Source organism: Phasianus colchicus, chromosome 7 (genome assembly GCF_987193195.1).
Source record: "Phasianus colchicus chromosome 7, bPhaCol1.hap1.1, whole genome shotgun sequence".
In the NCBI taxonomy this organism is placed as follows: Eukaryota; Metazoa; Chordata; class Aves; order Galliformes; family Phasianidae; genus Phasianus; species Phasianus colchicus.
Genome location: NC_143442.1, coordinates 7,310,754 through 7,320,529, shown reverse-complemented (window position 1 = coordinate 7,320,529; position 9,776 = coordinate 7,310,754). Strand labels below are relative to the sequence as shown.

Genomic DNA, 9,776 nt, shown 5'->3' with positions numbered 1-9,776 from the left:
CTGGGATTCTGGCCTTCAGGTGGAAAAAAAAAATAAAAAGGCGTTTGAAAAGTCACCTTTCTGCTTTTCACCTTTCACAGTGCTTCGGTGTTTGAAAGACAGACTGCTGTGTTCAGCAGATCTGGCCTCGTAATATTCTGTATACGCACACTATTTTTGTTTGCTATCAATGTATTTTAATATTTCAGCTCATGTGATATTGTGGGTTTTTCTCTGTCATTTACTTGTTGCTACAGCCTTAGCAATAGGAGGATGTGTTTGATGGTGTAATCCGATGTCCTGCCAAAGACAAATTTGGTTGCCTACCCAAAGAAGGAGCTATTAGGGCTCACAGTTTCCTTAATGGACTTAATGGCTTTAAGTAATGGCCCTTAATGGCTTTCATCAGCCTCACCGGGGGCCTCCACCCACACTCCCTGCCCTTGGGTGCAGGAGCCACATAAAAGCCCTGGGCTGTTAGCTCGTGGAGCTTGGATGCATTGAGTTTGTGGTTTGATTATGACTTCCTGGTTTGTATCTTAAACCTGCTTTGTTCCTACACATCATTAGACTGCCCTAGTGATCATGGGACTGGTTCTGGCTCTGGTTGCCTTGCTAGCACTATTCCTTATCTGCAGGCTGACTTTCTGGTGTGATTTTGGACCTGCCTCAGGAGGCTGTTTGGTGATGCAGACTCTCCACTTGAACCTGGTAGCTATCTTTGGGTTTATTCACCTCACTAGGTCCTGTGGGATATACTCTGGGTAGTGGGTCCCTTGCCTTGTGACTTGTTATTGCACTTGTTCTATTTGCCTTAGAGAAACTGCCAACCATCTATGCTTCCTTGCTCAAGCATTGGTACTCCTCACTTAAATTAAACTGTCTTTAAATAAGGAATTGTCTCATTCCTTGAGTTCCCTCAACTGTAGGGTTAGGCAAGGGTTAGGCAGAACCAATGCAAAAGGAATGGTCAAACATGTTGTCCTTTGGATTGAGATTGGAGGGAACAAAACATCCGTTTTTGTAGGTGCTAGAACACTTCTCTCACAAAATCTAGCTACCATCTGGCTTCTGAGTGCTGCCATGGCTTCCTGAAGAACACAAGGAATGGAAATATTCAGAATATTAACGTTTTTATTTTAATATCAAAGCAAATTATGAATAGGACAGCATGAGTCAATTTACAGACAATGAAAGGGATTTCTGAAGGGTATCTGTAGGCTGTGAGCTATGCTGTGCTAGAATACGAAAAAATTACTAACTGACAAATTTTCAGAGTGAGTGTAAACAGTCCTTTTTATACTTCCTTGCCTGTGTGTATGTGCATAGGTACACATACTAGCTGTTTTATTTAAAATAAATATGAAGTACCATGTGGACTTCTCACCTTCTTCTTGTTTTCATTACCTGCTGTTCAGGGTTATATGTGCACCAGGTACTACTGCTCTGTCTGGCAGATGGAGCCCTGGAGTGAGAGCAGCTGAGCTGCAGGAGTTCAGGTAAGTCTGTGAAGTCAAAGGACGGATAATAGAACCAATATAAAAGTATACTGATGACTTTTTGCTAACAGAAGAATAATTTCACTATAGAAGCTTAAATCAAGCCCACAAGAGATCCCCTTAAGGTACTCTATAGGAAACATCCTCCAGCTGAATTTACTTTACTCACTATCAGTAGAAGCATTTTCTGTGAGATTGCAGGATGAGGAGTACAAAGAAAAAAAAATACCGCACAGAAAGTGAAACAAATCTGCATTGTGAGCTCTTGCTATCAGTTTCTGTTCTTGCTGAGGCTGTTTTAAGAATATTATTGGAAAAAGCAGCACTGTTGGGCTTTGTCTTACTAAATTATAGTTGAATTTACATTTGAGAAAGCAAGAGATCAAGACTTCTCACATACTGAAGTACTAAATCAACCAAAGCTTTGCAAGAAAAGGAGTTGGAAGGCTAAACTCTCTGGCTGTGAGCTCTTGAGTTCCATTTTATTACTCTTCAAGTGGCTGTAGACCAAGGCCCCAGTCCAACAAACTAAAGGTGCAAGTTTTCTCTCTAAGCATTATTCCGCTTTACCATAAACATGTTTGCTCTGCAGCAAAATTCAAATAGGTCAATCTAAATTTCAATACTGATTCCTGTACTGAGTCCTGATTCCTTTGTAGTTTCATACATTGGATTCTCAGTTATCTTGGTGAATACCTTGGTCAATGCTTTAGTATGTTTTCATTCTCTCCAGCAGAACCAGAGTAAGCCTTGAAATTTCCTTTATCTGGAACTATCCTGTACAGCAGCCATGATCTACCAATATCATCATTTGGTGATGGATCAGAGTCTACCTACTATAAACCCAGTTGAATTACAGGTGACCTTTTCCTGGATATCCACAATAAGATAATTACCACTGGAGAGCATACTCCTTGTATTGCTGTTACTGCTTTGAGGCAGTTCACAATGTAAATAGAGAACAAGAGAAGGCAGATGAATACAAATGCATAAGGAATGAGAAAAAGTTGAGAAGAAAAGTGATACCATTAGTCAACAAGCAAACACAAGAGCAATCTAACAGCTTGACTTGGAGGGAGGTAATTTTCAGATGACACCTTCATTCAATTTTATATTTAAAAATGTCATGTGCCCTTTTTTCATGATACTGCACGGCTTTGGGAGTATTATGTACTGAAATTTCATGAGTCCTTCGGCTCGAAAAAGAGCACACCTAGTTAAAAGCATGACAGATCACATGTTGAGCTAAATGGGAAGCTTTTCAGCAGTCTTCTCAATCTGGATCATTTTCACGCAGGTAATGGCCTGCCTTTGAGCATGCAGAAAGAACAATGCTATGAATTCACATAAAGGTCAAGGCCAGTGCAGTGCAAGTGGTAAGAAGAAACAAAAGGAAGAAAAAGTTGCAGGGGTGCAGGGATGTTGGAAATGCTGAGGAGAGTGTGATTAAAATAGGATGAGAACCTGATCTTGCCTGGGTCAGCACATTGCCATTCAGACTGGCATAAATTGAATTTAACAGGTGGGTTAATTTCCACTGCATCACACCAAACATCCTTTAAGCCCAGATAAAACTGACAATAAAAGCTTGAGAAACAATCAAGGAAAATCAGGTCTAGATTTTCCATTAGACAATGTTTACTGCATGTATTTCTTAAAAAGCACCTTGCTTAATAATTTATCCATCATGTTCTGGTCATTTTATCATAAATAAATTTTAGTAATTGGTGATGGAAAAATACAGAGAGCTAAATAAGAAAACACTATCTACTGTGATATTTGACGTATGTAGATTTCTTCCAGGAAGGGCCACAAGCAAAATTATAATGTTACTGGTTGATTTTGGCATAGCTCTAGCAACAGCCATATGGAAGGCATGTAATTTCATGGAGCTGCACGTGGCAAAGCCATTGCAATTACCAGGATCTCATTTGACATGGCTGCTCTCCAAGATTTCTGACTTAAATGAACTATTTTATTTTCAAAATAACGAATGGGGGGGAGGGAAGTGCTAAGATCCTTTGTTCAGTGAAACAAGTATGTGAGAAAGAAACTGATAAGGATATAAGCAGGTTCCAATTTAATATTATGGTGATGACACCTCTAGTGCCCATTGTATTTATTTGCTAGGAATAGCAACAAGGAGTACATCAAAAGATAAACCAGAAAATATAAAGGAAGAATTTTATATCACAATGTGGTGACTTAAATAGGAATACTGATATTCGGAACAGAGGCAAAATCTGGAGGAGGAACATTGAATTCTCATTTAAAGCTTGCATTCTCATTCAAAATTATTCTGTGGTCAAGCATAACAAATACAACTTTTCTTTGATGTTTGTGAGGAAATTAGCAGTGGGATGCTGCAATATTTCCAGAATAGTAAAATGCCATATATTCTCTGCCTTTGTATCTTATCCATACTGCACGGATTCCCCACAGTCACACCTGGGAGCCAGGAAGTAGTAAAGTCTAACTTGGCCCTGATCAGAAAACCTGTACTTTCTCATCTAATATAACTCTCCTTATGTTTTCCAAATATATATATATATATATATATTCTGGAACAAATGTGTATTACTACCTTTTTCATAGAATTTCCAGATACTATATGCTTAACAGAAGAGAGAATGTCAGTCATAGCTTTGAATATTTACTTGCCTTAGTGGCTGGATGGATGTTAGGCATCCGCTTCCATGTTCACCTAGTCACAAAGCATTGATGGAAGTAAAATTAAAAATAACTTGCAAACAGATGTAAAACAATTTCTTTAATTTAGTGTTGTTTTTTTAAAAATATTATTCAAAAATATTAATTGTCCTAAATCACACCATTATGTCACTTGGTAATCGTGCAATTTAGCAGTCACTGCAGGTATCTGTATCCAGTGATGTTTGCAGCAAAGCATTGGAGTAAAACCAAGCCTTAAAAATGTGGCAAATGCAAGAGAAGTGCCAGATCATAGATACTCAGAACAGAGGAAACAAGCTTCCAAGTGGGCTGGTTCATGAAAGCAGGAGCATGATGATTCATAGAGCATGCAATGATGCTGTGGATTTTTGACCCAAAACCATGTTGTGCTAAAGCTGTGGAGCTGTTCAAACTCTTGAAGCAGCAAACAATTGTATCTTAAAGTTAAATAAGTTAGTTTCTCTTCTGAAACATTTGAAAACTTTAACATGGTTTTGCAGCCAACACTGGATCTCTCATTCTAAATTGCTTTTCATAAGAGGATTATACCTTTTAGGTAGTTTTTCTTATTTTGTGACTTTTGGAAAAAAAAAAAAAAAATGCCCTTCAGCTGATCCAAACAGTTGACCCCTCTGATTAGCTTTTTAGAGGACAACAGGAGTGAAAGACCACTACATCACAAATACTGATGTAGTGCTGTGTTATTTGTTTTGTACTTAGTTGAAGATAACTAGAGGAGGAACATTTGGAACTGACATAGACAGATGTCCTTCTCTGAATCAAGCAGGGTGCTTGTTAAAAATGGCACAGGCTTTCCAATCAGCTGGGTAATATTATAGCATCCACAGTTCTAATGGCTGAGCCAAGATTGAGCACTCCCTGATTTGTTTCAGACAAAAAGAGAAGTAACTAAAAATATCACTCTCTGATGGGTTAAATGATGTGGCTGCTTTCTCTCCAGCAGAATAAGGAACGCTCTCTCCAGCAGAGCTGGGAGATTGCAATGAACAGCTCATGCTGTTCTTTCCCAGTTATCACAACTATCTGGAGTCCAAGTTTGACTACGAACACTTCAAAAATACTGTGTTCTGTAAAAAAAAAAAAAAAAAAAAAAAAAATCTAAAAATCTATTTTTGGTGACACTGCATGTGTAAAAATGGAAACAACTTCAAACCTCTATTTCTGAGTGCTGGCTATTTCTAACTGGGTTTATTCAGTCTCTTTGTAATACACAGGGAAATAAACTCTTAACTCCTTTCTATGGAGTTGACGTTTCTTGCTTGTCCTGCTGAAAGACTGTAGGAAATTCTGCTGGAATAACACTTTAATTGATCATAAAAAGAATAAGAGAGAATTTGTAACCCTACAATGATGTGTCAGCCATTGGCAGGATCATACGGGTGTCTCTGATGAAGACCAGAGATGTGTGAGAAAGAATTTGTGTAGTATCATAGATCTATCAAAATCAATAGAAATACTTTATCCAAACATTTCACTCCTTTTGCTGTTTCTGAAAAACTGTGTTAGACAAATACTGAAGCAAAGATACTGAGGATTGTGTAAGTTGGCCAAAATCTTATGAACAGGTAACATGAATTATCATAGAATGGCTTGGGTTGGAAGGGCCTTCAGGGATCATCGTTTCAACCACCCTGCCACAGGCTAGATTAAGTACTAGATCAGGTTGCCCAGAGCAATTATGTTACCCCTTATTGCAAGGATGACTACATTAACATACGTAATTGGAACACTACATTCTTTTTCAAACTGGTGTATCAACTTGAGAGCCAACTAACTTAACCTTTAATGACAAAAATTCTGAGATCTTTCTATCTGAAGACAAGGCACTGACAAAGCCCCAGATCAATAATTCCATCAGTGCAATTTCTCATCTGATAAACTTAAGACTTAGGAGTCTGCATTGGAAAGACTAGAGGTACTTGTCACATTACAGGATGTGAAAAATAGAAACTTTTCTTCCTGTACTTCCCCACAGAACAACTTCCAGTTTAATCCCTGTATGTATTCTATAGATATGACCTATTTGAACTGTATGCCTGCAATTTATGAATAAATATGGAACATTTGTTCCTTTGCTTTAAGCCCTTTTTATGAGAGTCCTGATTTATCTTGAATATCATGCTTGCCCAGCAAGGGATCAGTTAACTATTACCATATTGGGCAATGCTTCAACTCACTTTGAATAGTACCTTATGTCGCAATTAGCCTCACTGAATCACTGTGGTTATTCATACAGGAATGTACAAAAGCACAAATATCAAAATCTGTTCTATGTTCTTCTGAACATACAGGGTTATGCAGACTGTGAAGTTCTATACTGGCCACGCTGCCCGGCTTGACCTCTAGAAATTAGTTTCTATGGGAATACTCAGTGCAAGTAAAAATCACATTTGACTTTAAATTAAGGTTCATTTCTTCTTCTGATTGACTCTCCAGGGAGAGCAGGTACCCACACATGTGCTTCTGCTATCTTTGGTATTCACATAACTCCCCCCTTGCCAACCTGTTTGAAGGTTATGCGTGAGTCCCCTCCTAAGCAGATTATTTTTCTCAGTACTGTGGTAAATCTGTGATTCAGAACATTTTTGAAGGCTTTTTTTTTTTTTAATTGCCATTTTAACATATTAATTATGATCAGAGTTTATTGACTGAAAATAATTGAGTGATAGCAATTTAGTCATATTTTCAGCCTGTGAACCAATTTTTAAAAAATGTTCTCCCCCTTCTCCCCCCCCCCAAAAAAAAATCCTGTAAGAGTAAAGAGACTCATGTAGGTGACAACTTGGTCAGATGAGTTTTTACCTTGTCTGTAATCTCATTACTAAATAATATTTACAAGAACTGTTCAGGAGGAAGCAGAAAAGGCTCTGGATTTTATTTAATTTTCTAAAGCTATTAAAAGTAAGGCTTGATAAGAAGCTACATTGCAAAAATATTTGTGGTTTTTGCTTCTAAGCCATCTGCAATGTAACATTTTTCCTGTAAGTACTGGTAGTATTCTTTTTAACAAGCACAGGTCTTGCTGAAAACAACAGACTTCTAAGGACTGAAGTTTTAAAGCTTTGGCATATGGTAAAGCAGGTAAAAATAGTAACCATGTAATAGCTCAGCAAGAGCAAAAAATACAATATGTTAGTAAATGTAACAAAACGGATACCAGAACTATCATAATCTTAACTCAAAATATGCCCAGATTTTGATGTTTTAATTTCAGTGTCTCAAAAATTGGATCAGAAGTCTGGGAAGGCAGTGAGGATATGGAGTAACAGAGCAATTCCTTTGGCCACCAGTGGATTCATGCAAAGCGTAGGATGTGAGGACATACCAAGGACAGCTGGGGGGAACTGTGATAAGACTCATTGAAACAGGGATGGTGCAAAGGTGGTGAAGTGGAATAGCTAGCAGAAGTTATGCAGTGGGCTAACAAAGAAAAACTAAGTATTTTATTTTGCACTCAGAAACTACCTAAATAAATCCTTATCAACTAATATTCTGCACTACAACTGGTTCAAAGAAGGAATTAGACAAGTTAACAGGTCTGCCAAGAGCTATCGAACACACTGGCTGAATTACAGATGTCCAGATAAGGATGCTGTAAACCATTTATTTCTTAAAGCAACAAGGATGTACCACGTACCAACTCCTGCAACTGCCTTGCTTACAAAACCCATTTCCCAGCTCCCTGTTACCAGTCACTGTGGAGATGTGACCCTGAGTGGGATGGATTTTTGGTCTCACACAACAGAACAGAGAAAACTGCTGCAATGCATTCTGGTCTTGCAAGCTTAGTCTGCATCCTTTTCATTAGGAGGAAAAGAATAGGTTGAAACCGAGTTTCTCAGTTTACATTTTAATACAGTTTCTACTGCTGCCTTGTTGTTTCTATCTTGTTCACCAAAGATCTGATCAAAATCCTTCCAAAGCATTTCTCTAAAGTAAGCACATGAGATTCCTTTGCAAAGATCTATCATGAGGCTTACAGAAGTATTAAATTTCCTTCTTGAGATCTGATCTACTTCATTCAAACCATCCATTACATTCTCCTATGCAGAGCACACAAGAGCAAAAATGAAATTCTGATTGTAATTTATCCATCTGTAAAATAAAATTGAGGATATTTTCTCTTATGAAAATATTACAGCGCTGCTGAGAAGTAAATCTAATTTTGCCTTGAGATTTATGTACTTAAAATTCTCACCATGACAAAAATAAATACACAGTGTATTTGCAATACACTAAAAGAGGTAGTTCTATTGCATGGGATTATGCAAGCTAATTCTAAAAAAGAACAGCCCAAAAGGAAAAAAAAAAAAAAAAGAAAGAGGTGGGGGGAAAATCATTCTTACAGCAGTTTCTTTCAGAGGAGGCACAAGATCATCATGTGAACTTTTACAATAGGAAGCAAACTTCTTAGTCAAGAGCTAAGAATACAAGAGTTGTGTGACATTTGTAGGTATGAAAAAATACAGGCTTGTGGGCTTCTTACAATATTGACCTGCTTTTCTTCAGATGCCTTAAGAACCACAGCCTAAGTTCCTCCTTGTGTGTTTTAGTTCGTGTGCTTTCTACTATGAATGGCTGAGAAGAAAACACATAACATCCGTGCATCTCCAGATATTTTGCCAGGTGCAACAGAGCTGAGCTTCATTAAACCTTTCCAGAGCTTTTCCAACACTGCGTGATCAGACAGGACAGAAAAAGCTGAGAACGTGCCCCTTCCCTCTCACCTTAGCTGCTCTCTTTCTTCACATGCAGCTTGATATTAGCAAAGGATTTAACTATCACTCCATTTTAATATAAATTATGCATTAAAAATTTCAAAACATCTACTCAGTAACTAAGTGCCATTAGCTATAGAAAGGCATTATCTGCAGTCTCTCTGCCCGTGCTGCAGTCATAGATCTTTGGATCTCTTTGCCACACATTAACTCAGCGACCTTGGATGAGCCATGGAAGTTTACTGAGTCCCAGCATAAACACTGACGGGAAGGAAGTGCAAGATGAAAATGAAATCAGATGCTGTGAGATGCGCACACGATTTCATAACTACATTTCGCATTGTTTTCAGGTCCTCCAAGTTCTACAGAAAGCTGAGTTCTGGAGGGCTGTTGTTTTACCAGTTGTAATCAACGAATTTTGTCTACTATTTCCTTCCAAAGTCGTGAAGTCAAAATTCAGTATAAAAGCACCTTACTGCATGTTTTGGCTCGAAGGCAGAAGTGTAAGGACCGAAGGACAATGAATCAGTGCGGCATTATTTGTAACATACACTCGGAATGCATTAAAACAACCAGGCAGCCCGAACCAAGGGCTGATTCACCGCGCTTCCCGGAGCGCTCAGACCACGGGTCTGTACGACGTGCCGCTTTCGAGCTCCGGACTACTCCTGCAACCCCAGTTTGTGCCGTGACTGCGTTCTGCTCCTCCACGGCGCTTGTTTATTCGACCTCATCTCCCCCCAGCATCTCGCTGCCGAAACGCTCGGTAACGACTGTGTGGAGGAAATCTCTTCCGTCGCGGCTGCTCCCGCTCCCGTCACAGGGAACGGCAGGGCCGCCCAGCCCCTCACTCGCGGACTTCCAACGC

The 9,776-nt window shown here is 38.8% G+C and overlaps 1 long non-coding RNA gene across 1 annotated transcript; it reads left to right on the top strand.

The window, feature by feature from the left end:
• Window positions 1–151: 151 nt before the first annotated feature.
• On the top strand, window positions 152–1,835 carry LOC149917201 (uncharacterized). Its single transcript, XR_016467989.1, has 3 exons — window positions 152–509; window positions 618–690; window positions 1,398–1,835. It is a non-coding gene; the product is annotated as an uncharacterized LOC149917201 (long non-coding RNA).
• Window positions 1,836–9,776: the final 7,941 nt, after the last annotated feature.